This window comes from Arachis ipaensis, chromosome B7 (genome assembly GCF_059453495.1).
Source record: "Arachis ipaensis isolate K30076 ecotype BB chromosome B7, ASM5945349v1, whole genome shotgun sequence".
NCBI lineage: Eukaryota > Viridiplantae > Streptophyta > Magnoliopsida > Fabales > Fabaceae > Arachis > Arachis ipaensis.
In genome coordinates this window covers 12,058,669-12,084,252 of record NC_142442.1, presented here as the reverse complement: position 1 = coordinate 12,084,252, position 25,584 = coordinate 12,058,669, and the positions used below count along the sequence as shown (strand labels likewise).

General features: G+C 39.8%; 1 pseudogene across 1 annotated transcript in view; it reads right to left on the bottom strand.

The window, feature by feature from the left end:
• Positions 1 to 229: 229 nt before the first annotated feature.
• Positions 230 to 25,584, bottom strand: part of LOC107606609 (protein HEAT STRESS TOLERANT DWD 1-like) — a 52,705-nt pseudogene continuing 27,350 nt past the window's right edge. The window contains exons 10-12 of the transcript XR_015892319.1: positions 754 to 869; positions 575 to 644; positions 230 to 374 (exon numbers count right to left, since the gene is read on the bottom strand). The product of XR_015892319.1 is annotated as a protein HEAT STRESS TOLERANT DWD 1-like (transcript). The remainder of the gene's footprint in view (positions 375 to 574; positions 645 to 753; positions 870 to 25,584) is intronic.

Here is a 25,584-nt window from a genome sequence, read left to right as displayed (position 1 = left end):
ATAAGATGAGAGACACATTAATTTACTATCTTAAGCTTTTGAGTTGAATGTAGTGTTTTCTCATCTTATGTTCTCTCGCTTGATTTCTCCCCATGGTCGAGAAAGGGGCCTGGCTGAATATCATTTTAATAAATTACACAAAAACAAATTAAAGGGAAGATTCAAAACTTTTGTACTCAGGAGCACCTAATCCGATCTATGGTAGCAGATTAGCAGGTACCAATAAGAAGTAAATGCTGAACACCAAGGCCATGTATCTATCTATCAAGCACCATTTGATGGCAACGTGCTCTGAATATTTGAAGGCATAAGGATGTTGAATCCATTCCAGGAATCTGAGCATGCCAATGTAGTTCTTTGAGGTCTTTTTGTCCCTGATGTAAGATGAAAAGAAAATAAATGAATAGAACCAACAAACCAGGGACTTACTACCATTCGGATAAATATCAATCAGGATTTGCCTTAAAAGAGAATGCCTATGGTTTCCAACTATCCAAATAAATAGATAAATTCTGTGCCAAACACTTTGATGTATAAATAGTAGTTGGGGAGGAAGATCTTCAGTGGCATTTACTTGTTCTTTGGTTTGAGCCTTGAATTCAATCTCCTCTTCCTCATCCTTTTCCAATGAAAGGTTCCATATCCTGTGGCAAAAATCAACAAAGATCACAAAATAGACGGTTTAAAAAGAGTACTAAAATCTGTTTGGAAGTTGATTAATGGGAATTGCAGATATATAAATATTTTACTCACGTAAGCTGATTATCGGATGATGAAACGGCCAATGAAGAGGCTTCATGTGGACTCCACTCAATGGATGTGATTGGGTGCTTATGGTATTCAAAATGTGCTACCACAGAATCTCCTTCCTATACACAAATTAATGCACTTTTCACATGAGCTGACAACAGCACCAAAAAATATCAGCAGAAAGATCAGACATTGTGTAACTTAATTTTTCGCCATAATGCATCTCGAAGGATAATGAATCAAGGGTAAAAAAATTATCTAAGTAACGTGATCCAAACCCTTTTTATAAGAACTAAGAAAGAAAGCGTTCTTTATACCAGTCTATGTGCTTCAGGGTTCGTAAGCTTAGGAGGATTTAGTGTTTTAAAGAAAAATAGAATTAACGTGTTTGCAATAAAGGGACTCGGCTTGGAAAGATTGAGAGGTGAACCAGTGTACTAATGAACTGGGTTACCATCAACATGCTATAGGGACATAAAAATTGAAGCCAAATATGTAAAGTTATAATTTGGAAGTTGTAACACTTGAAAACCTGCAGGCATGAGTTAACAAGGAGAAAGTGCATGATGCGTAAGCATCTTTCTTATATTTTTGTTGTTTTAGACCATCATGAATGCTACTTTGAGTCGTACTGCTATTTTGTTAATTACAGGAAAAATTCGGACAAATTTGACAGAGCTTATGCAAAAAAAAAGTGAGAAAAATACTTGCTATCAATCTGGCGATAAATGCCACACCTCGGCATTTAGCGCCAGGTACCTCATAATTTATGCAAGGACTCTGTGAAGGTGGCACTAAATGCCACTACCCGGCGTTTGGCGCCAGGTGATCCGGAAAGTTGAAATTGCATTCTGTTTGGTAGCGCTAAATGCCACTGCTCAACATTTAGCGCCAGGGCCGTGTCAAGCAATTCCACGGAAGACATTTTTTGGTTTTTAATTTAAAAATTAAATTAAAAAAAAAAGATATTAGTAGGCTTTAGAATTTTAATTTTGTATTTAGATATAAAAAGAGAAAAGATTCAACCCTTCGGACTCTCTTCTTCCTCTTCCTCATTCCGCACTTTTACACTTTTTTACTCGAGGTTCCATGAGCAACTAAACCTCCATTGTTAAAGTTAAGATCTATGTTTATTTTAATGAATTAATACTATGGTCATTCTACTCTTAATCAATGCACTGATTTAAATTCAAGGATTGATTTCGCTTTTCATCCTAGGAATTAGAGTATATTGGAAGATAACTCTTCTATTTGAATTCTTGTTGAATCTTGGAAAAGTTATATCAATGGAATTGCAGCTTGAAATCAATTCCTCACAACTCTCTAATTATCTGGATGTAACGTGATATGTGTCATATACTCGCCTCATTTTTGGGTACTTAGGGTTTGTGTGACTCATAAACTAGAATTGGACTTAACCTTTTAATTTAAATTAAGTGACCAAGAAATTGGCCGTTGATTGAGTTAGAGGAGATTAAATTACTAAGAAATTAGGGTTTTGATCACTTAAGATTTGCTATGAATTGAATCTTTGCATGATTAAAGTAGTTGATAATAATTATTAATCCGAAAATTTAAACATTTTCAAAGTCTTAACTATTTTCTCATATTATTTTCATCAACCATTCACTGTTTGCTTCCTTGCAATCTCTGATTTACTTTTTTAGGCTATTTGAACTTGAAATCACTCATCTTAGCTTGTCTAACTAACCTAATCACTCAACTATTGATGCTTAATCCATTAATTCTCGTAGGATCGACACTCACTCACCTGAGTTATTACTTGATACAATTCGGTGCACTTGCCGGTTAGTATGTGGTATTCATAGGCGCCATTGTCAGGGATTAACTGTGATTGACAATTACCCGTTGTTTGATTACCTAGATTAGACTTTTTCTTGATTTAATTTTCTCTTTTTTTTTCTTTTCTCCTTTAGTTCGAAATTTTCTTAGCTATTTTATTTACTTTGTTCATTTTATTTTCTAAATTTTCTTCTATTTAATTTCAAAATTTTTTTAATATTTTCTTTAATTTTATTTTAAACATTTTTTTGCATCTTTCTATATTTTATTTAGTTTGTTTTATTTTATTTCTTTTATCTGATTTACCTCACTGGAAATTCTCTTCACTCTGACATAGAGATTCCCACTTTTTCTTGTTTTCTGTTTGTTTATGAGTAGGAACAGGGACAAGGAACCTCTTCTTAATTTTGATCCTGAAATTAAAAAGACTGTTAGAAGACGCCAACAGCAGGTTGGAGCTTATAGGGCTGCTGAAAGTCTCAAGGAGAATTCTGAGGAGGAAATTGAAGAAATCACTATGGAGCCAAACAACAACAATGTTGTTATTCCTAATACTCCTAATGCTCCTGAGCAACCTAAGAGAACTCTTGGTTCTTACACTACTCTAAATCCTACTTTTTATGGCAGTAGCATTATTGTGCCCCCTGTAACTACTAATAACTTTGAGTTGAAACCTCAATTCATCACTTTGGTGTAACAAAATTGTCAGTTTTATGAACTCCTGCAAGAAGACCCAAACTTATTCATCTCTAATTTTCTGCAGAGTTGTGATACAATGAAGACTAATGGAATCCATCCTGATGTTTATCGATTATTGCTATTTTCAATTGTTGTACGGGACCAAGCCAAGCAGTAGTTTGATACACAACCTAAGGAGAGTCTGGATATGAGACAATGTGGTAAGCAGATTCTTAACTAAATTCTTTCTACCTCAGAGGCTAACTAAGCTATGGACCGATGTTTAGACCTTCAGGCAACAAGAGGGTGAATCTCTTTATGAAACTTGGGAGAGGTACAAGGTTATGTGATGCATTCGCATATTTGTTATATTAGCTAGTCAGTTTAGTTAGTTTTAGCTTAATTTCATTCATTATCTTTGAAATAAACAAGCATTTTTATGAGTTTTACTTCCATGCATTAAAACACCAAGAACTAGGTAAATGTTGGCCAAATTCATGCAAATATTCAAGCAGTTTATAAACAAGTTGATGTGAATGATTCCCTTGAAATTATTGCATAAGATGGCAAGACTTTGAGGAAGTTTCTTTGGTTTATGTTAGGTGATGAAGCTAGAAAGCAATGGAGCAAGAATTAGAGCAAGAAAGCTTGAAGATACACCAATATTTGGCAAGAAAGCAGAGTGAAAGCAGAGGAGTGCATGCTGCCAACGCTGGTTAGTGCTAGCGTGTTTTGCAACAACGCCCAACAACCCTGGGGAATGATCCTGGGAAGGAATGGCACGTTGCCAACTTGGGTTACCACTGGAGTGTCTTGTGACAAAGCCAAGCGACCCTGGAGAGTGATCCTAGAGGGATCAAGCACGTTGCCAACTCCATAATCTATGGGCGTGTTTGATGATAACGCAGCAAGCAACTCCGGGGAGCAAGTCAGAAGCTCGTGCACGTTGCCAACGCCAGAGTCCAAAGGCATGTTTAGAGGCAACGCTGCAAGCAAGGCCTTGGAGAGAAGCAATTTCAAAGCCTCGAGCACGTTGCCAACCTAGAGATGGGGGGCATGTTTGAGGACAACGCAGGCAAACAACGCTGAATAGAAGACTTAGCTCAGCAAAGGGAGAAGCACGTTGCCAACGCCAAGTTCTGAAGGCGTGTTCCAAGGCAACGTAGCAAGCAAAACTTGGTGCCACAAGAAAAGCTCGAGCACGTTGCTGGCTTTGGAGAGCATGGACGTGTTCCAAGGCAACGCCAAGCTAGAAGGCAACCCTGGAGGGCAATCTCAAGACATCAAGCACGTTGCCAATGTTAGGTGCATATGCGTTTTTGATGACAATGCCAAGCAGCAAGCATGGAGCCATGAGGAAGGCTCGAGCACGTTGTCAACTCCAGGATGCAATGGCGTGTTTGAGGATAACGCCAGCAGCCATGGACCTCCACTCGAGCACGTTGCCAACGCCAAGCTCTATAGGCGTGTTTTGTGACAACGTAGCAAGCAATCTTGGAGAGCAATCCCCCTCACTCGAGCACGTTGCCAACGCCAAGTTCTATAGGCGTGTTCCAAGGCAACGTGACAAGCAAAGTTGAAACAAGAAGGCAGCCCTGGAGGGGAGCAGCGAGCACATTGCCAACGTGCCAACAAGGGGGCGTGTTCAGCAACAACGCCAGCCCCATGTCTCAGTGCTGGGAGGTTTGGCACGTTGCCAACTTGGAAGAGAGGGTGCGTGTTCAGCAACAACTTCAACAAACTTGGCAGCCTGACCTTACCTTCTTTGAGGAAGCATAACTTGAGATAGGAAAATCCAATTGAGATGATTCCAAGTGCATTAAAAAAAAGACATTCTAAGCTTTCCAATGATGTATGATAGTCCATATTGAAGCAGAGGATTGACACTCAAATTCTGGGTAACATTAGGCATGCAAAGTAGAACCAAGAAGAAGGAAAGCCAAGTTGTTAGCAACAACTTGGGCTAACAACGCCCAGCACAAAACTCCAAGCCCAGGAAACTCATGAGCACGTTGCCAACGTGCATTCACACTGGCGTGTTTGCCAGTAACGCCCTCATCGGGCCAGGAGCATTATGAATGAGCCTCTCTCTCCCTGTTGAGCAACACTTCTTCTATTTACATTTTCCACTAAGCCAAGAATTCAACGAGGATAAAGCCCACATTGCTAGCCCAATTAAGGATCTTTGAAGGAGTTTTAGGAGTAGTATAAATAGAGAAGAGTTTGATACTTTGAGGGACTTTTTTGCTTTTGAACTTGTTTTTAGACTTTTTGACACTTAGACATTTTCTATTACACTAGCAATTTCTATTCTTTACTTTTTCTCACCGGTCTTCTATTTTGTTTTTTTTTTTTTTTTTTTTGCAACTTTGAATTTCAGTTTTAAAAACTTCTCCTTCTTCATTCTTCTCTAGACTTAGTTTAATTTTTATCTCTGCAATTGTTGTTGAAATTGGAGCTATGATTCACTAAACCCCACTTTCATTAGGGGGAAGAGCTCTGTTTATTTGAAGGAATTGATTAACATCAATTCAGGAGAATTTGCATCTCTAATCCCTAATGATCCTCTCCATCATCAATTCTCATTTCTTTTGCTCTTTAGTTGTTTGAATACCTATTACCCAATTCCCTTCTACATTCTTGCAATTCATTATTCTTGTCATTTATATTCTGTTTCTATATTTCTTGCTATTTACTCTTATGCTCTTTAAAATTCTGCGATCTTTACTTTCTTGCAATTTATCTTTAATGTCATTTAAGTTTCTTGCATTTTAAGTTTCAGTTATTTACTTTCATCTTCTTTCTCTCTTCTCGTTCCTTAAATTCCTTGCCATTTAAATTTTTGCAATTATGTTCAAAAATCACAAATCTCATGAAATCAAAACCATGTTTGCTTGACTAAATCTACCATTTAATTAAAGTTTCTTAATCTACCAATCTCCGTGGGATCGACCTCACTCTTAGTGAGTTTTATTACTTGATACGACTTGGTATACTTGCCGGTAATTACGTGAAATTAATGTTTTACGTATCAAGTTTTTGATGTGATGCATTCGCATATTTGTTATATTAGCTAGTCAGTTTAGTTAGTTTTAGCTTAATTTCATTCATTATCTTTGAAATAAACAAGCATTTTTATGAGTTTTACTTCCATGCATTAAAACACCAAGAACTAGGTAAATGTTGGCCAAATTCATGCAAATATTCAAGGAGTTTATAAACAAGTTGATGTGAATGATTCCCTTGAAATTATTGCATAAGATGGCAAGACTTTGAGGAAGTTTGTTTGATTTATGTTAGGTGATGAAGCTAGAAAGCAATGGAGCAAGAATTAGAGCAAGAAAGCTTGAAGATACACCAATATTTGGCAAGAAAGCAGAGTGAAAGCAGAGGAGTACATGCTGCCAATGCTGGTTAGTGCTAGCGTGTTTTGCAACAACGCCCAACAACCCTGGGGAATGATCTTGGGAAGGAATGGCACGTTGCCAACTTGGGTTACCACTGGAGTGTCTTGTGACAACGCCAAGCGACCCTGGAGAGTGATCCTAGAGGGATCAAGCACGTTGCCAACTCCATAATCTATGGGCGTGTTTGATGGTAACGCAGCAAGCAACTCTGGGGAGCAAGTCAGAAGCTCATGCACGTTGCCAACGCCAGAGTCCAAAGGCGTGTTTAGAGGCAACGCTGCAAGAAAGGCCTTGGAGAGAAGTAATTTCAAAGCCTCGAGCACGTTGCCAACCTAGAGATGGGGGGCGTGTTTGAGGACAACGCAGGCAAACAACGCTGAATAGAAGACTTAGCTCAGCAAAGGGAGAAGCACGTTGCCAACGCCAAGTTCTGAAGGTGTGTTCCAAGGCAACGTAGCAAGCAAAACTTGGTGCCACAAGGAAAGCTCGAGCACGTTGCTGGCTTCGGAGAGCATTGACGTGTTCCAAGGCAACGCCAAGCTAGAAGGCAACCCTGGAGGGCAATCTCAAGACATCAAGCACGTTGTCAACGTTAGGTGCATATGCGTTTTTGATGACAACGCCAAGCAGCAAGCATGGAGCCATGAGGAAGGCTCGAGCACGTTGTCAACTCCAGGATGCAATGGCGTGTTTGAGGATAACGCCAGCAGCCATGGACCTCCACTCGAGCACGTTGCCAACGCCAAGCTCTATAGGCGTGTTTTGTGACAACGTAGCAAGCAATCTTGGAGAGCAATCCCCCTCACTCGAGCACGTTGCCAACGCCAAGTTCTATAGGCGTGTTCCAAGGCAACATCACAAGCAAAGTTGAAGCAAGAAGGCAGCCCTGGAAGAGAGCAGCGAGCACGTTGCCAATGTGCCAAAAAAGGGGTGTGTTCAGCAACAACGCCAGCCCTATGTCTTAGCCGTGGGAGGTTTGGTACGTTGCCAACTTGGAAGAGAGGGTGCGTGTTCAGCAACAACTTCAACAAACTTGGACGCCTGACCTTACCTTCTTTGAGGAAGCATAACTTGAGATAGGAAAATTCAATTGAGATTATTCCAAGTGCATTAGAAACAAGACATTCTAAGCTTTCCAATGATGTATGATAGTCCATATTAAAGCAGATGATTGACACTCAAATTCTGGGTAACATTAGGCATGCAAAGTAGAACCAAGAAGAAGGAAAGCCAAGTTGTTAGCAACAACTTGGGCTAACAACGCCCAGCACAAAACTTCAAGCCCAGGAAACTCATGAGCACGTTTCCAACGTGCATTCACACTGGCGTGTTTGCCAGTAACGCCCTCATTGGGGCAGGAGCATTATGAATGAGCCTCTCTCTCCCTGTTGAGCAACACTTCTTCTATTTACATCTTCCACTAAGCCAAGAATTCAACGAGGATAAAGCCCACATTGCCAGCCCAATTAAGGATCTCTGAAGGAGTTTTAGGAGTAGTATAAATAGAGAAGAGTTTGATACTTTGAGGGACTTTTTTGCTTCTGAACTTGTTTTTAGACTTTTTGACACTTAGACATTTTCTATTACACTAGCAATTTCTATTCTTTACTTTTTCTCACCGGTCTTCTATTTTATTTTTATTTTTTTTGCAACTTTGAATTTCAGTTTTAAGAACTTCTCCTTCTTCATTCTTCTCTAGACTTAGTTTAATTTTTATCTCTGCAATTGTTGTTGAAATTGGAGCTATGATTCACTAAACCCCACTTTCATTAGGGGAAGAGCTCTGTTTATTTGAATGAATTGATAACTCTTCTTTTCCTTCTTAATTCAAGTGGTTAATCCAAGAGAAAACTCTTGTTCTTCAAAGATTCAATCACCATCGAAAGAGGGATTAATCTATATGAATTATGTGGTGAATTTGAGAAAGGAGCCACATAATTCAGTTTAGAGTTCATCCTTTCATGATTTCCTTAATCAATACACTTTGGTTGGTATGTGAGATGTAACCTCCCTTAGTTGAGATTCTGGAGGTTGTGTGACTTGGATTAGGAATTGAACTTCATCTCTTCTCATGAACAATTAGATCACGAGAGTGGCAATTGGTTGTGTTGAGAGAAATTGAGTTACCAAGAGATTGAGACTCAATTACCCACAAATTGCCATGGATCTATACCCATGATTGAGAAGGAATTGATTAACATCAATTCAGGAGAATTTGCATCTCTGATCCCTAATGATCCTCTCCATCATCAATTCTCATTTCTTTTGCTCTTTAGTTGTTTGAATACCCATTACCCAATTCCCTTCTACATTCTTGCAATTCATTATTCTTGTCATTTACATTCTGTTTCTATATTTCTTGCTATTTACTCTTATGCTCTTTAAAATTCTTCGATCTTTACTTTCTTGCAATTTATCTTTAATGTCATTTAAGTTTCTTGCATTTTAAGTTTCAGTTATTTACTTTCATCTTCTTTCTCTCTTCTCGTTCTTTAAATTCCTTGCCATTTAAATTTTTGCAATTATGTTCAAAAATCACAAATCTCATGAAATCAAAACCATGTTTGCTTGACTAAATCTACCATTTAATTAAAGTTGCTTAATCTACCAATCTCCGTGGGATCGACCTCACTCTTAGTGAGTTTTATTACTTGATACGACCTGGTATACTTGTCGGTAATTACGTGAAATTAATGTTTTACGTATCAAGTTTTTGGCGCCGTTGCCGGGGATTGGAAAATATTGACAATGATTAAGTGAATGGTAGTTTAGATTAAGCATTTTTCTTTTCTTTGTTAAAGCCCACTAACTGTTTGATATTTTGTTTGCTAACTTTAACTTCACTCTAGCAATAGAGTATTTCATTTGTGTTGTTAGTTTGTGTGTTTGTGTATGTCAGAGGTAAGGAGATTTAATCCTGAAGACGAGAGAACCCTTCGAAGGTTAAGAAGAAAAGCAGCAGGAAAAGGGATAATTGGTGAGGAGGATTCAGAAGGAGAAGACCAAATCATGGAGGGCAATTCACATAACTATGCTGAGGGAGTTGCCAACAATAACAACCCAGAGGGAGTTGCCAACAATAACAACCCACCTCAAAGGAGAGTTCTAGCTTCTTACACTCTCCCAAATCCAAGAGACTGTGGGAGCAGTATACTCGCTCCCAATGTTCATGCAAACAACTTTGAATTAAAGTCTCAGCTCATCACTCTCGTGCAAAACAATTGTTCCTATGGAGAAGGCCCCCTTGAGGACCCAAACCAACACCTATCTGTCTTCCTAAGAATATGTGAAACTGTCAAGACAAATAGTGTGCATCCAGATGTTTACAAGCTGCTATTATTCCCATTTTCTTTGAGAGACAAGGCATTTCAATGGCTAGAGACATTTCCCAAGGAAAGTATCAACACTTGGGATGATCTGGTGAATAAATTCCTATCCAAGTTCTATCCGCCTCAGAGGATCATCAGGTTAAAAACAGAGGTGCAAACGTTCACTCAAATGGATGGGGAATCATTGTATGAAGCATGGGAAAGATACAAAACCTTGATTAGAAAATGTCCACCTGAGATGTTCAGTGAATGGGATAAACTTCAAAATTTCTATGAAGGGTTGACTGAAAAATCTCAAGAATCTTTGGATTACTCTACAGGAGGCTCGCTACAATTGATGAATACAGCCGAAGAAGCTCAGAATCTCATAGACATGGTGACAAATAACCAATACTTCTTTGCTCATCAGAGGCAACGCCAACCCGTTCAAAAGAAGGGTGTGTTGGAACTAGAAGGAGTGGATACTATCTTGGCACAGAACAAGTTGATGCACCAACAAATCCAGCAACAAATGGAAATGATGGCTAAGAGAATAGATGGCCTCCAACTAGCTTCAGTGAGTACAACAAATCAGGCTTCAATTGAATGGGGTCAAAATGAAGCAGGCAATGTTGAGCAGCAACAAGAACAAGTTCAATACATGCAAAACACCTCAAGTTCATTTCAAAATGACTTTCATGGTGACACATACAACTCATCCTGGACGAACCACCCCAACCTGTGATGGGGTGATAATCAAAACCAGTGGCAGAAGAACAACAACTCCAACCATTCCCGCAACACACACAACCAAAACCACTCATCCAACAACACTAACCAATACAAGAAACCACAAAACACATATCAACCACCTCACCACAATCCACAAACTCACCAAAATAACATTTCCGCACCAACATCTAACCCCCAAAATTACCACACCACCTCTACAAACAACTTCCAGCAACCACATTCCACCCCCATCATACCACCAATTGACCATCATGAAAATAGACTTTCATGTCTTGAGGCAGCCCTACAAGCAATTGCTCAGTCCACTCAAAGCTTGATCAAAGTGCAAGAGAGAAATGAAGCAACCATGAATAGCCTTGAACGGCAAGTGGGACAATTGGCTAAATAAGCTGAACGGCCGACCAATGTCCTCCCAAGTGACACAGTACCCAACCTAAGAGAAGAATGCAAAGCTCTTCAGTTGAGAAGTGGCAAAGTAATTGGAGAAAGTTCTAACAAGGAAGCAACAAAACTCAAAGAGCAAGGCACAGCAAGCAAGCAAGGTGAAGACAAGGTATCAACACCTCAAGAAAGCAAAGAAGATGAAAAGCCACAAAGCAAGACACCCACTCAAGACAACCACTCCAAAAACAAGGAGAATGTGAAGCCACAACAGGAGAACAAGAATGAAGGAGTGAAAGCCTATGTACCCAAGCTTCCATACCCAACCAGGATACACAAAGGAACGAAAGATCAACAATTCCCAAGGTTCTTGGAAATCTTTAAGAAACTTGAAATCAACATCCCATTGGCAGAGGCCTTGGAACAAATGCCACTATATGCAAAGTTTCTTAAAGAATTAATCACCAAGAAGAGAAGTTGGCAAGAGAAAGAAACAGTGATTCTCACTCAAGAGTGTAGCGCCGTTATTCAAAGGGGACTGCCACCAAAACTCAAGGATCCAGGCAGCTTCCTCATACCATGCACAATTGGGAGTATAGCCATTGACAAATTACTCTGTGACCTGGGAGCAAGCATTAACTTAATGCCCCTTACCATGATGAAGAAAATGATGATAGAAGAGTTGAAACCCACAAGGATGTCACTCCAACTTGCTGACAGATCTATCAAAATACCAAATGGTGTAGTTGAGAACCTCTTGGTGAAAGTGGGGAACTTTATATTTCCAGCTGATTTTGTAGTTCTAGATTTGGACGAAGAGGGGAGCAACTCAGTTATCCTTGGTAGACCCTTTTTGGCTACAGCTAGAACAATCATTGATGTGGAAAAGGGAGGGATAATTTTCAGAGTACATGATGAGCAAATGACCATAAATGTATTCAAGGCAATGCAACACCCCGTTGAGAAAGAGAGTTGCATGAAGATTGATGTGGTGGATTCTTTGGTTAAAGAAGTACTTGAAATAAACCATCAAGTGAAACAGGAGGAAGTCCAGGACATCCAAGGACAAGAAGAGAACAAATTGGACACACCAGAGGAACCAAGTGAAGCTAAGAAAGAAGAGGCACCACAACAAGAGTTGAAACCACTACCCCCTCATCTTAAATATGCATTTCTTGGTGAAAAGGACAGCTTATCAGTGATCATCAATTCTACATTGAGTGCAGAGGAAGAAGAAAAGCTACTTGTAGTATTGAGAGCTCACAAAGAGGCGTTAGGATGGACCATTGATGACTTGAAAGGCATAAGCCCTGCCATATGCATGCACAAGATACTCTTGGAGGAAAATTCTAAACCAGTGGTACAACCTCAGAGAAGATTGAATCCCACAATGAAAGAGGTGGTCCAAAAAGAAGTACTGAAGCTAAGTAAAGCTGGGATCATTTACCCCATCTCTAACAGTCCATGGGTTAGCCCAGTTCAAGTAGTACCAAAGAAAGGTGGGATGACTGTTATTGTCAATGAGAAGAATGAGCTTATTCCAACAAGAACAGTGACTGGATGGAGGATGTGCATTGACTATAGGAGGCTGAATGATGCCACATGAAAGGACCATTTCCCCCTTCCTTTCATTGACCAGATGCTGGAAAGGCTGGCTGGCCATGCTTATTACTGTTTCCTTGACGGATACTCTGGATATAACCAAATAGTAGTTGACCCCATGGATCAAGAGAAGACCTCCTTTACCTGTCCTTTTGGAGTCTTTACTTACAGGAGAATGCCATTCGGACTGTGTAATGCCCCAGCTACCTTTCAGAGATGCATGCTATCAATCTTCTCGGACATGGTAGAAAAATTTATTGAAGTCTTTATGGATGATTTCTCTGTCTTTGGCGATTCTTTCAACACTTGCTTGCACCATCTTACCCTAGTCTTGAAGAGGTGCCAAGAAACCAATTTGGTTTTAAACTGGGAGAAATGTCATTTCATGGTACCCGAAGGCATTGTTCTTGGTCACAAAATTTCAAGAGAGGGTATAGAGGTTGACAAGGCAAAAGTAGAAATTATAGAAAAACTTCCTTTACCAACTAGTGTGAAAGCTGTTAGAAGCTTCTTAGGGCATGCTGAATTCTATAGAAGATTCATCAAAGATTTTCCAAAATAGCAAAGCCACTAAGCAATCTGCTGGTGGTAAACAATCCTTTCCTCTTTGATGATGAATGTAAACATGCCTTTGAAACTCTAAAAGCTACGCTCACCACAGCACCAATCATCACACCCCCAAGTTGGGGATTGCCTTTTGAACTCATGTGTGATGCAAGTGACCTTGCAATTGGTGCTGTGTTGGGGCAGAGGAAGGAAAAAAAGCTTCATGTTATCTACTATGCAAGTAAAGTATTGAATGAAGCTCAAAGAAATTACACCACAACAGAGAAAGAGTTACTAGCTGTGGTATATGCTTTTGATAAGTTTAGACAATATTTGATTGGATCTAAAGTTTTAGTATATACTGACCATGCTGCTCTTAAGTATCTTATGTCAAAACAGAATGCCAAACCAAGGCTAATCAGATGGGTACTGCTCCTACAAGAATTTGACATTGAGATAAAGGATAGGAAAGGTAGTGAAAATCAAGTTGCTGACCATCTATCAAGGGTGCCACAAGATGCATGTCAAGACAATCTTCAATCAATAAATGAAGAATTTTCAGATGAGCATCTCTTGCAAATTCAACATATCCCTTGGTTCGCAGACATGGCCAACTACAAGGCAGGAAGGATCATCCCACAAGAATACACAAAACAACAAGTCAAGAAGTTGTTACATGAGGCCAAGTTCTTCTTCTGGGATGAGCCATTTCTATTCAAAAGATGCCCAGATGGAATGATAAGAAGGTGTGTACCGGAGGTTGAGATGAAAGACATACTATGGCATTGTCACAACTCAAGCTATGGTGGCCATTTTGAAGCTGAAAGAACTGCTGCAAAGGTGCTTCAAAGTGGTTTTTACTGGCCTTCCATCTTCAAGGATGCTAGAGACTTTGTGAGCCATTGCAATGAATGTCAAAGAACAGGGGGTTTGACAAGGAAAAATGAGATGTCTCAGAAGTTCATTTTGGAAGTGGAGCTCTTTGATTTGTGGGGAATAGATTTTATGGGACCCTTCCCTCTATCATACACATTCAAATACATTTTGGTGGCAGTGGAGTATGTTTCAAAATGGGTAGAAGCAATAGCCACCACTACATGTGATACCAACGTGGTATTGCAATTCCTAAAGAGAAACATCTTCACTAGATTTGGAGTGCCCAAGGGACTTATAAGTGATGGAGGAAGCCACTTCTGTAACAAGCAATTAAATTCTCTACTCCACAAATATGGAGTTACTCACAAAGTGGCCACACCTTATCACCCACAGACAAATGGGCAAGCTGAACTTGCTAACAGAGAGCTAAAGAGGATTCTGGAAAAAACTGTGGGAGCAACAAGAAAGGATTGGGTTAGGAAGCTGGATGATGCACTTTGAGCATACAGAACAACAGCATTCAAAACATCCATAGGAAAATCTCCATTTCAGCTGGTGTATGGGAAGGCATGCCATCTCCCTGTGGAGCTTGAACACAAGGCCTTTTGGGCCACCAAACTTTTGAATTTAGATGCTCAAGCAGCAGGAGAAAAGAGGTTACTACAACTCAATGAATTAGAGGAATTCAGATTGGAGGCATATGAAAATGCCAGAATATACAAAGAAAGAGCAAAAAGGTGGCATGACAAGAGAATCTCCCAAAGAACATTCGAACCAGGCCAAAAGGTGTTGCTATTCAACTCAAGACTGAAGATTTTCCTTGGAAAGCTCAAGTCTAGATGGACTGGTCCATACACCATCACCAAAGTATCCCCTCATGGCTATGTGGAATTACTTGATCAAGCTTCAAAATAGACTTTTGCAGCTAATGGGCATAGGGTGAAACTTTATCTTGGTGGCCCCTGGAGCAAGGAAGAAAATGTGCACTTGCTAACATGAGCAAAAGAGCTGCAACGTCAAGCTAAGGACGATAAACAAGCGCTTCATGGGAGGCAACCCATGCACAGGAGTCTTTTATTTTCATGCTTTAGTGATCAATAATGAGAAGTTGCATCATAAACATCTAAGAGAATAAAGAGTGAACTAGCACATAGTGTATGCAAGGAACTAAGTTTGGTGTGGCCAATCTTGAAATAATTGCAAAAATTTCTTTTTACAACACTTAGTCACAAACTAAGTTTGGTGTCCATACATACACGAAAATGCTAGACCATAGAGCAACAGTGTAGTTATTTCTTTTAGTGATATGAAAGTAATCATCAAAAAAAAAAAGTATGAGTCCAAATACAAGAAATTCTAAAGCCTTTGAATTCTTGCTGCAGGGAAGTGAAAGAAAGAAGTGATGGGAGAATCTTGAAGAAAGGATCACAGACACACACAAAAGAAAGGAGAAGTCACATGTGCCTTGGATTTTGTACATCCATATATACCTTGGATTGTGTGCATTGAGGAAAACACCTTAGCATGCATTAGGCAAAGAAGATTCATTTTTCCCATGCCTTGATCGAACCTTCAAGACCATTCCCTCATCATAAATATCACTTTAACCACTCCAGCCACAATCATCAAACCTCACTTTATCCTCACTCATATATACCATTCTCCATCACCACATTTCATCAATTCACCTCAGCCGAAATCACACTCAACTTTTAAATCATCCTTGCTTCGCAGATTTTGGCTTTGATCCTATGATTTGCTCAGCAAAATTTAGAGTGCACCATTTCCCCTAGCCTACCCGAACCACCCCCTTCTTCATTCCCTCTCACTATCACTTTCAAGCTTGTATTCATTACCTGGTCACCATATCCATCTACACCCCCTTCATAAACATTTTCTTTATGCTTGAGGACAAGCATTCCTCTAAGTTTGGTGTTGGAAGAGTTGACCCTTGCAATTGAATTTCAATGGCCTCATCATCAAGAGCTAAGAAGGGAAAAGACAAGCAACCTGTAGAAGAAGAAGAACAAAACACCTTTGATCGAAGAAGGTTCAAATCCAAACACAATGAGCGCATCTTTAGTTGGATGACAGGCAAAGACGTTGTCCCGGAGTTACCTTTCAAGCTGAGAAAAGAGGAATACTCTGAGATACAAAAATTAATTAGAAAGAGGGGATGGGAGCTTCTCTGTAATCAACCTCAAGAAGTAAGCATGGTTCTCATCCATGAGTTTTACACTAATGTGATAAGAGAATTTGATGATGAAGAGCCATACATGAGCTATGTAAGAGGGGTGACTGTTGACTTTAGTCCAGACACCATCAACAGGGTGCTAAAGGTCAAACCAAAACGGTTCAAACAAGCTAGCTATGAGGAAAGAGTTGAAAATGATCCAAGGTATGTAGATGTGCTAGGTGACCTGTGCAAAGTAGGAACGGATTGGGTGTTGGATTCACAAGGACAACCACTCAAACTCAGAAGAGGTGATCTCATACCTCAAGCAAAAGGATGGCATGACATAGTGAGGAGATCATTGATCCCTACTTCAAATAATTCTGAAGTGACAGTGAATAGAGCAATAATGATCCACTGCATAATGAAAGGAGGAGAGATCAATGTTGGAGAAATTATAGCCAAGAACATCATTGACATAGCTCAGAAGGTCAAACAGGACAGCTGGCTAGGATATCCTAGTACTATTCTGCGCTTATGTGAAGAAGCTAGAGTACCTCTCGAAGAATTTGAAGAAACTGACGTGGTATCTATTGGAAAACCTCTCACCAAGGAGAGATTGGAATTTGTCACCACAACCCAATTGGAGAGGCAACCTTTAGCAAGAAAAAAGAAAAGGAAAGAAGCAAGACAAGAGGAAGAGCCTCAAGAAATGGAAGAAACAAGTACCTTGAACATGAATCAACTCCAAGCCGCTTTGGAAGGAATCTCTGGGCAATATTCACAAATTCAAAGAGGCCAAGAGGAACAAGCTCAACAACAAAGGGACCTTTGGCAGGTAATGAATCAGCAAAGAGAAGTTCAAGTTCAATGGATGAGTCAGCAAAATGAATATCAAACACACATGATGGAACTACAACAAAAACAATATGTCAAGATGTATGAAGCCATCAACAATTCAACTGTTGAATATGAAAGATCCATGGAGAAGGTAATACAGGAACAAGCTCAACTAAGGAAAGAGCAAGCTCAGCAAAGGGAGCTTTTCCATAGGTTGGATGCTAGACATGATACATTTCACAGAGAATTCAATGAAAGCAGAATGTTCAAGGAGGCCAGACATAGAGACAGAATTGACTATGATATATGCACCCAAGAAAAACTCAGCTATCTTTGTGGAGCACCCCCATTGCTCAACCCACAAATCAAAAGTTTTAATGAAGCACGCAAGGTATTTGAAGAGCAGGAACTTGCAAGGGTGAGATTCAATGCTGAGAGGCTAAAGGAGAAGATGATAAGCTCAGGAATATGGAAAAGAGAAGAGGAGGACTCAACAACAAAACAACAAGGAGAAATAAGAAAGAAAAAGAAAGAAGATCCAAAGGGCAAAGGAAAGGGACATAAAGACTAAAGGTGGTGAAGTTCTTTTCTTTAGTACTTTATTAAATAAAGAAGATGTATGTCTGAAACATGGTATACCTTCTAAGTTGTTTCCCTTTATGCACTCTCAGTTATGTTGCTTATTCCATGTATCACTCACATGCTTGGAATGTTTGCTTGTCTTAAATACTTTTACTTGTCAATGGAATAAAAGATGTAGTTTGAACAAAGACAGAAAGAAATCTAGCCTAGGAGAACAAGATTGTCTGATACAAAGTGTTAGTACATATATGCTTTCATTGTGAACGAATCAAGAGCTCAAGAAATCAAAAGGAGTTAAGATGCTTGCTTATACAAAACTAGTTGGTTAAGGGTCATAAGACTCAAGAAGTTAGAAGCACAAAGATCCTTAACAATGGAGTAATACACAAAATTTTGAAGAACAGAAAAAGAGAAATAAAGAAAACAAAGAACAAAGAATGAAAGGCTAGGCATCAATGACAAAATTTGGATATGTGTCTGTGGTGATTGATGTTAGGAGACATACTTGGGCTGGTAAATCCGAGGGGTACTTCCGAGGGGTACTTCATCACCCGGTAACTTGAGTTAACTAACTCGGGATTATCGATTGAAAACTCACATTCAAGAGTAGCTCTATAACAGAACATTTAGCAACCCAAAGAGGTGCTGGACACCACTATCCAAATAAAATTTCAATGTTATATGCCTGTGATTGAATGTGTTAAGCAGAGAGGCTTGAGTTAGTAAATCTTTAAGAGTGCTTCAACACTTAACAACTTAAACCAACTGGTTTGGGATTGTTGATTGAAAGCTTATGCTAAAGAGTCGCCTTAAGACAAGATTTTTAGCTCAATTGAAACAAAGAAAAAGTGAAAAAAAAAAGGGAGAAAAGAGAAGTAGATAAAAGAATAGCTTAAGAATTATGTGCTAAGGTATAGAAAAAGAGTCTAGTGAAATTAACCAACCTAGTATTGGAGCAAGCATTTCAACTAAGAATTTGAATTAGCCTTGATCAGTTGCACTAAACAGATGACTACACAATTGAGGATGAAATATTTCATGGAAGAATTCTACTCTGTTAAGACATTCAATTCTTGCATCTTAGATTCTTGTGTCAAATTATTTTATCCCTTGCTTGAGCACAAGCAATATTTTAAGTTTGGTGTTGTGATGCATTTGCATATTTGTTATATTAGCTAGTCAGTTTAGTTAGTTTTAGCTTAATTTCATTCATTATCTTTGAAATAAACAAGCATTTTTATGAGTTTTACTTCCATGCATTAAAACACCAAGAACTAGTTAACGTTGGCCAAATTCATGCAAATATTCAAGGAGTTTATAAACAAGTTGATGTGAATGATTCCCTTGAAATTATTGCATAAGATGGCAAGACTTTGAGGAAGTTTCTTTGGTTTATGTTAGGTGATGAAGCTAGAAAGCAAGGGAGCAAGAATTAGAGCAAGAAAGCTTGAAGATACACCAATATTTGGCAAGAAAGCAGAGTGAAAGCAGAGGAGTGCATGCTGCCAACACTGGTTAGTGCTAGCGTGTTTTGCAACAACGCCCAACAACCCTGGGGAATGATCCTGGGAAGGAATGGCACGTTGCCAACTTGGGTTACCACTGGAGTGTCTTGTGACAACGCCAAGCGACCCTGGAGAGTGATCCTAGAGGGATCAAGCACGTTGCCAACTCCATAATCTATGGGCGTGTTTGATGATAACGCAACAAGCAACTCTGGGGAGCAAGTCAGAAGCTCGTGCACGTTGCCAACGCCAGAGTCCAAATGCGTGTTTAAGAGGCAACGCTGCAAGCAAGGCCTTGGAGAGAAGCAATTTCAAAGCCTCGAGCACGTTGCCAACCTAGAGATGGGGGGCGTGTTTGAGGACAACGCAGGCAAACAACGCTGAATAGAAGACTTAGCTCAGCAAAGGGAGAAGCACGTTGCCAACGCCAAGTTCTGAAGGCGTGTTCCAAGGCAACGTAGCAAGAAAAACTTGGTGCCACAAGGAAAGCTCGAGCACGTTGCTAGCTTGGGAGAGCATGGACGTGTTCCAAGGCAATGCCAAGCTAGAAGGCAACCCTGGAGGGCAATCTCAAGACATCAAGCACGTTTCCAACGTTAGGTGCATATGCGTTTTTTATGACAACGCCAAGCAGCAAGCATGGAGCCATGAGGAAGGCTCGAGCACGTTGTCAACTCCAGGATGCAATGGCGTGTTTGAGGATAACGCCAGCAGCCATGGACCTCCACTCGAGCACGTTGCCAATGCCAAGCTCTATAGGCGTGTTTTGTGACAACGTAGCAAGCAATCTTGGAGAACAATCCCCCTCACTCGAGCACGTTGCCAACGCCAAGTTCTATAGGCGTGTTCCAAGGGAACGTGACAAGCAAAGTTGAAGCAAGAAGGCAGCCCTGGAGGGGAGCAGCGAGCACGTTGCCAACGTGCCAACAAGGGGGCGTGTTCAGCAACAACGCCAGCCCCATGTCTCAGCCCTGGGAGGTTTGGCACGTTGCCAACTTGGAAGAGAGGGTGCGTGTTCAGCAACAACTTCAACAAACTTGGCAGTCTGACCTTACCTTCTTTGAGGAAGCATAACTTGAGATAGGAAAATCCAATTGAGATGATTCTAAGTGCATTAGAAAGAAGACATTCTAAGCTTTCCAATGATGTATGATAGTTCATATTGAAGCAGAGGATTGACACTCAAATTCTGGGTAACATTAGGCATGCAAAGTAGAACCAAGAAGAAGGAAAGCCAAGTTGTTAGCAACAACTTGGGCTAACAACGCCCAGCACAAAACTCCAAGCCCAGGAAACTCATGAGCACGTTGCCAACGTGCATTCACACTGGCATGTTTGCCAGTAATGCCCTCATTGGGCCAGGAGCATTATGAATGAGCCTCTCTCTCCCTGTTGAGCAACACTTCTATTTACATCTTCCACTAAGCCAAGAATTCAACGAGGATAAAGCCCACATTGCTAGCCCAATTAAGGATCTCTGAAGGAGTTTTAGGAGTAGTATAAATAGAGAAGAGTTTGATACTTTGAGGGACTTTTTTGCTTTTGAACTTGTTTTTAGACTTTTTGACACTTAGACATTTTCTATTACACTAGCAATTTCTATTCTTTACTTTTTCTCACCGGTCTTCTATTTTGTTTTTTTTTTTTTTTTTTTGCAACTTTGAATTTCAGTTTTAAGAACTTCTCCTTCTTCATTCTTCTCTAGACTTATTTTAATTTTTATCTCTGCAATTGTTGTTGAAATTGGAGCTATGATTCACTAAACCCCACTTTCATTAGGGGGAAGAGCTCTGTTTATTTGAAGGAATTGATTAACATCAATTCAGGAGAATTTGCATCTCTAATCCCTAATGATCCTCTCCATCATCAATTCTCATTTCTTTTGCTCTTTAGTTGTTTGAATACCCATTACCCAATTCCCTTCTACATTCTTGCAATTCATTATTCTTGTCATTTACATTCTGTTTCTATATTTCTTGCTATTTACTCTTATGCTCTTTAAAATTTTGCGATCTTTACTTTCTTGAAATTTATCTTTAATGTCATTTAAGTTTCTTGCATTTTAAGTTTCAGTTATTTACTTTCATCTTCTTTCTCTCTTCTCGTTCTTTAAATTCCTTGCCATTTAAATTTTTGCAATTATGTTCAAAAATCACAAATCTCATGAAATCAAAACCATGTTTGCTTGACTAAATCTACCATTTAATTAAAGTTTCTTAATCTACCAATCTACGTGGGATCGACCTCACTCTTAGTGAGTTTTATTACTTCATACGACCCGGTATACTTGCCGGTAATTACGTGAAATTAATGTTTTACGTATCAAGTTTTTGATGTGATGCATTCGCATATTTGTTATATTAGCTAGTCAGTTTAGTTAGTTTTAGCTTAATTTCATTCATTATCTTTGAAATAAACAAGCATTTTTATGAGTTTTACTTCCATGCATTAAAACACCAAGAACTAGGTAAATATTGGCCAAATTCATGCAAATATTCAAGGAGTTTATAAACAAGTTGATGTGAATGATTCCCTTGAAATTATTGCATAAGATGGCAAGACTTTGAGGAAGTTTCTTTGGTTTATGTTAGGTGATGAAGCTAGAAAGCAATGGAGCAAGAATTAGAGCAAGAAAGCTTGAATATACACCAATATTTGGCAAGAAAGCAGAGTGAAAGCAGAGGAGTGCATGCTGCCAACGCTGGTTAGTGCTAGCGTGTTTTGCAACAACGCCCAACAACCCTGGGGAATGATCCTGGGAAGGAATGGCACGTTGCCAACTTGGGTTACCACTGGAGTGTCTTGTGACAATGCCAAGCGACCCTGGAGAGTGATCCTAGAGGGATTAAGCACGTTGCCAACTCCATAATCTATGGGCATGTTTGATGGTAACGCAGCAAGCAACTCTGGGGAGCAAGTCAGAAGCTCGTGCACGTTGCCAACGCTAGAGTCCAAACGCGTGTTTAGAGGCAACGCTGCAAGCAAGGCCTTGGAGAGAAGCAATTTCAAAGCCTCGAGCACGTTGCCAACCTAGAGATGGGGGGCGTGTTTGAGGACAACGCAGGCAAACAACGCTGAATAGAAGACTTAGCTCAGCAAAGGGAGAAGCACGTTGCCAACGCCAAGTTTTGAAGGCGTGTTCCAAGGGAACGTAGCAAGCAAAACTTGGTGCCACAAGGAAAGCTCGAGCACGTTGCTAGCTTGGGAGAGCATGGACGTGTTCCAAGGCAACGCCAAGCAAGAAGGCAACCCTGGAGGGCAATCTCAAGACATCAAGCATGTTGCCAACGTTAGGTGCATATACGTTTTTGATGACAACGCCAAGCAGCAAGCATGGATCCATGAGGAAGGCTCGAGCACGTTGTCAACTCCAGGATGCAATGGCGTGTTTGAGGATAATGCCAGCAGCCATGGACCTCCACTCGAACATGTTGCCAACGCCAAGCTCTTTAGGCGTGTTTTGTGACAACGTAGCAAGCAATCTTGGAGAGCAATCCCCCTCACTCGAGCACGTTGCCAACGCCAGGTTCTATAGGCGTGTTCCAAGGCAACGGGACAAGCAAAGTTGAAGCAAGAAGGCAGCCCTGGAGGGGAGCAGCAAGCACGTTGCCAACGTGCCAACAAGGGGGCGTGTTCAGCAACAACGCCAGCCCCATGTCTCAGCCCTGGGAGGTTTGGCACGTTGCCAACTTGGAAGAGAGGGTGCGTTTTCAGCAACAACTTCAACAAACATGGCAGCCTGACCTTACCTTCTTTGAGGAAGCATAACTTGAGATAGGAAAATCCAATTGAAATGATTCCAAGTGCATTAGAAAGAAGACATTCTAAGCTTTCCAATGATGTATGATAGTCCATATTAAAGCAGATGATTGACCCTCAAATTCTGGGTAACATTAGGCATGCAAAGTAGAACCAAGAAGAAGGAAAGCCAAGTTGTTAGCAACAACTTGGGCTAACAACGCCTAGCATAAAACTCCAAGCCCAGGAAACTCATGAGCACGTTGCCAACGTGCATTCACACTGGCATGTTTGCCAGTAACGCCCTCATTGGGCCAGGAGCATTATGAATGAGCCTCTCTCTCCCTGTTGAGCAACACTTCTTCTATTTACATCTTCCACTAAGCCAAGAATTCAACGAGGATAAAGCCCACATTGCTATCCCAATTAAGGATCTCTGAAGGAGTTTTAGGAGTAGTATAAATAGAGAAGAGTTTGATACTTTGAGGGACTTTTTTGCTTTTGAACTTGTTTTTAGACTTTTTGACACTTAGACATTTTCTATTACACTAGCAATTTCTATTCTTTACTTTTTTTCACCGGTCTTCTATTTTGTTTTTTTTTTTTTTTTTGCAACTTTGAATTTCAGTTTTAAGAACTTCTCCTTCTTCATTCTTCTCTAGACTTAGTTTAATTTTTATCTCTACAATTGTTGTTGAAATTGGAGCTATGATTCACTAGACCCCACTTTCATTAGGGGGAAGAGCTCTGTTTATTTGAATGAATTGATAACTCTTCTTTTCCTTCTTAATTCAAGTGGTTAATCCAAGAGGAAACTCTTGTTCTTCAAAGATTCAATCACCATCGAAAGAGTGATTAATCTATATGAATTATGTGGTGAATTTGAGAAAGGAGCCACATAATTCAGTTTAGAGTTCATCCTTTCATGATTTCCTTAATCAATACATTTTGGTTGGTATGTGAGATGTAACCTCCCTTAGTTGAGATTCTGGAGGTTGTGTGGCTTGGATTAGGAATTGAACTTCATCTCTTCTCATGAACAATTAGATCACGAGAGTGGCAATTGGTTGTGTTGAGAGAAATTGAGTTACCAAGAGATTGGGACTCAATTACCCACAAATTGCCATGGATCTATACCCATGATTGAGAAGGAATTGATTAACATCAATTCAGGAGAATTTGCATCTCTGATCCCTAATGATCCTCTCCACCATCAATTCTCATTTCTTTTGCTCTTTAGTTGTTTGAATACCCATTACCCAATTCCCTTCTACATTCTCGCAATTCATTATTCTTGTCATTTACATTCTGTTTCTATATTTCTTGCTATTTACTCTAATGCTCTTTAAAATTCGGCGATCTTTACTTTCTTGCAATTTATCTTTAATGTCATTTAAGTTTCTTTCATTTTAAGTTTCAGTTATTTACTTTCATCTTCTTTCTTTCTTCTCGTTCTTTAAATTCCTTGCCATTTAAATTTTTGCAATTATGTTCAAAAATCACAAATCTCATGAAATCAAAACCATGTTTGCTTGACTAAATCTACCATTTAATTAAAGTTGCTTAATCTACCAATCTCCATGGGATCGACCTCACTCTTAGTGAGTTTTATTACTTGATACGACCCGGTATACTTGCCGGTAATTACGTGAAATTAATGTTTTACGTATCAAGTTTTTGGCGCCGTTGCCGGGGATTGAAAAATATTGACAATGATTAAGTGAATGGTAGTTTAGATTAAGCATTTTTCTTTTCTTTGTTAAAGCCCACTAACTGTTTGATATTTTGTTTGCTAACTTTAACTTCACTCTAGCAATAGAGTATTTCATTTGTGTTGTAAGTTTGTGTGTTTGTGTATGTCAGAGGTAAGGAGATTTAATCCTGAAGACGAGAGAACCCTCCGAAGGTTAAGAAGAAAAGCAGCAGGAAAAGGGATAATTGGTGAGGAGGATTCAGAAGGAGAAGACCAAATCATGGAGGGCAATTCACATAACTATGCTGAGGGAGTTGCCAACAATAACAACCCACCTCAAAGGAGAGTTCTAGCTTCTTACACTCTCCCAAATCCAAGACACTGTGGGAGCAGTATACTCGCTCCCAATGTTCATGCAAACAACTTTGAATTAAAGCCTCAGCTCATCACTCTCGTGCAAAACAATTGTTCCTATGGATGAGGCCCCCTTGAGGACCCAAACCAACACCTATCTGTCTTCCTAAGAATATGTGAAACTGTCAAGACAAATGGTGTGCATCCAGATGTTTACAAGCTGCTATTATTCCCATTTTCTTTGAGAGACAAGGCATTTCAATGGCTAGAGACATTTTCCAAGAAAAGTATCAACACTTGGGATGATCTGGTGAATAAATTCCTATCCAAGTTCTATCCGCCTCAGAGGATCATCAGGTTAAAAACAGAGGTGCAAACGTTCACTCAAATGGATGGGGAATCATTATATGAAGCATGGGAAAGATACAAAACCTTGATTAGAAAATGTCCACCTGAGATGTTCAGTGAATGAGATAAACTTCAAAATTTCTATGAAGGGTTGACTGAAAAATCTCAAGAATCTTTGGATTACTCTGCAGGAGGATCGCTACAATTGATGAATACAGCCGAAGAAGCTCAGAATCTCATAGACATG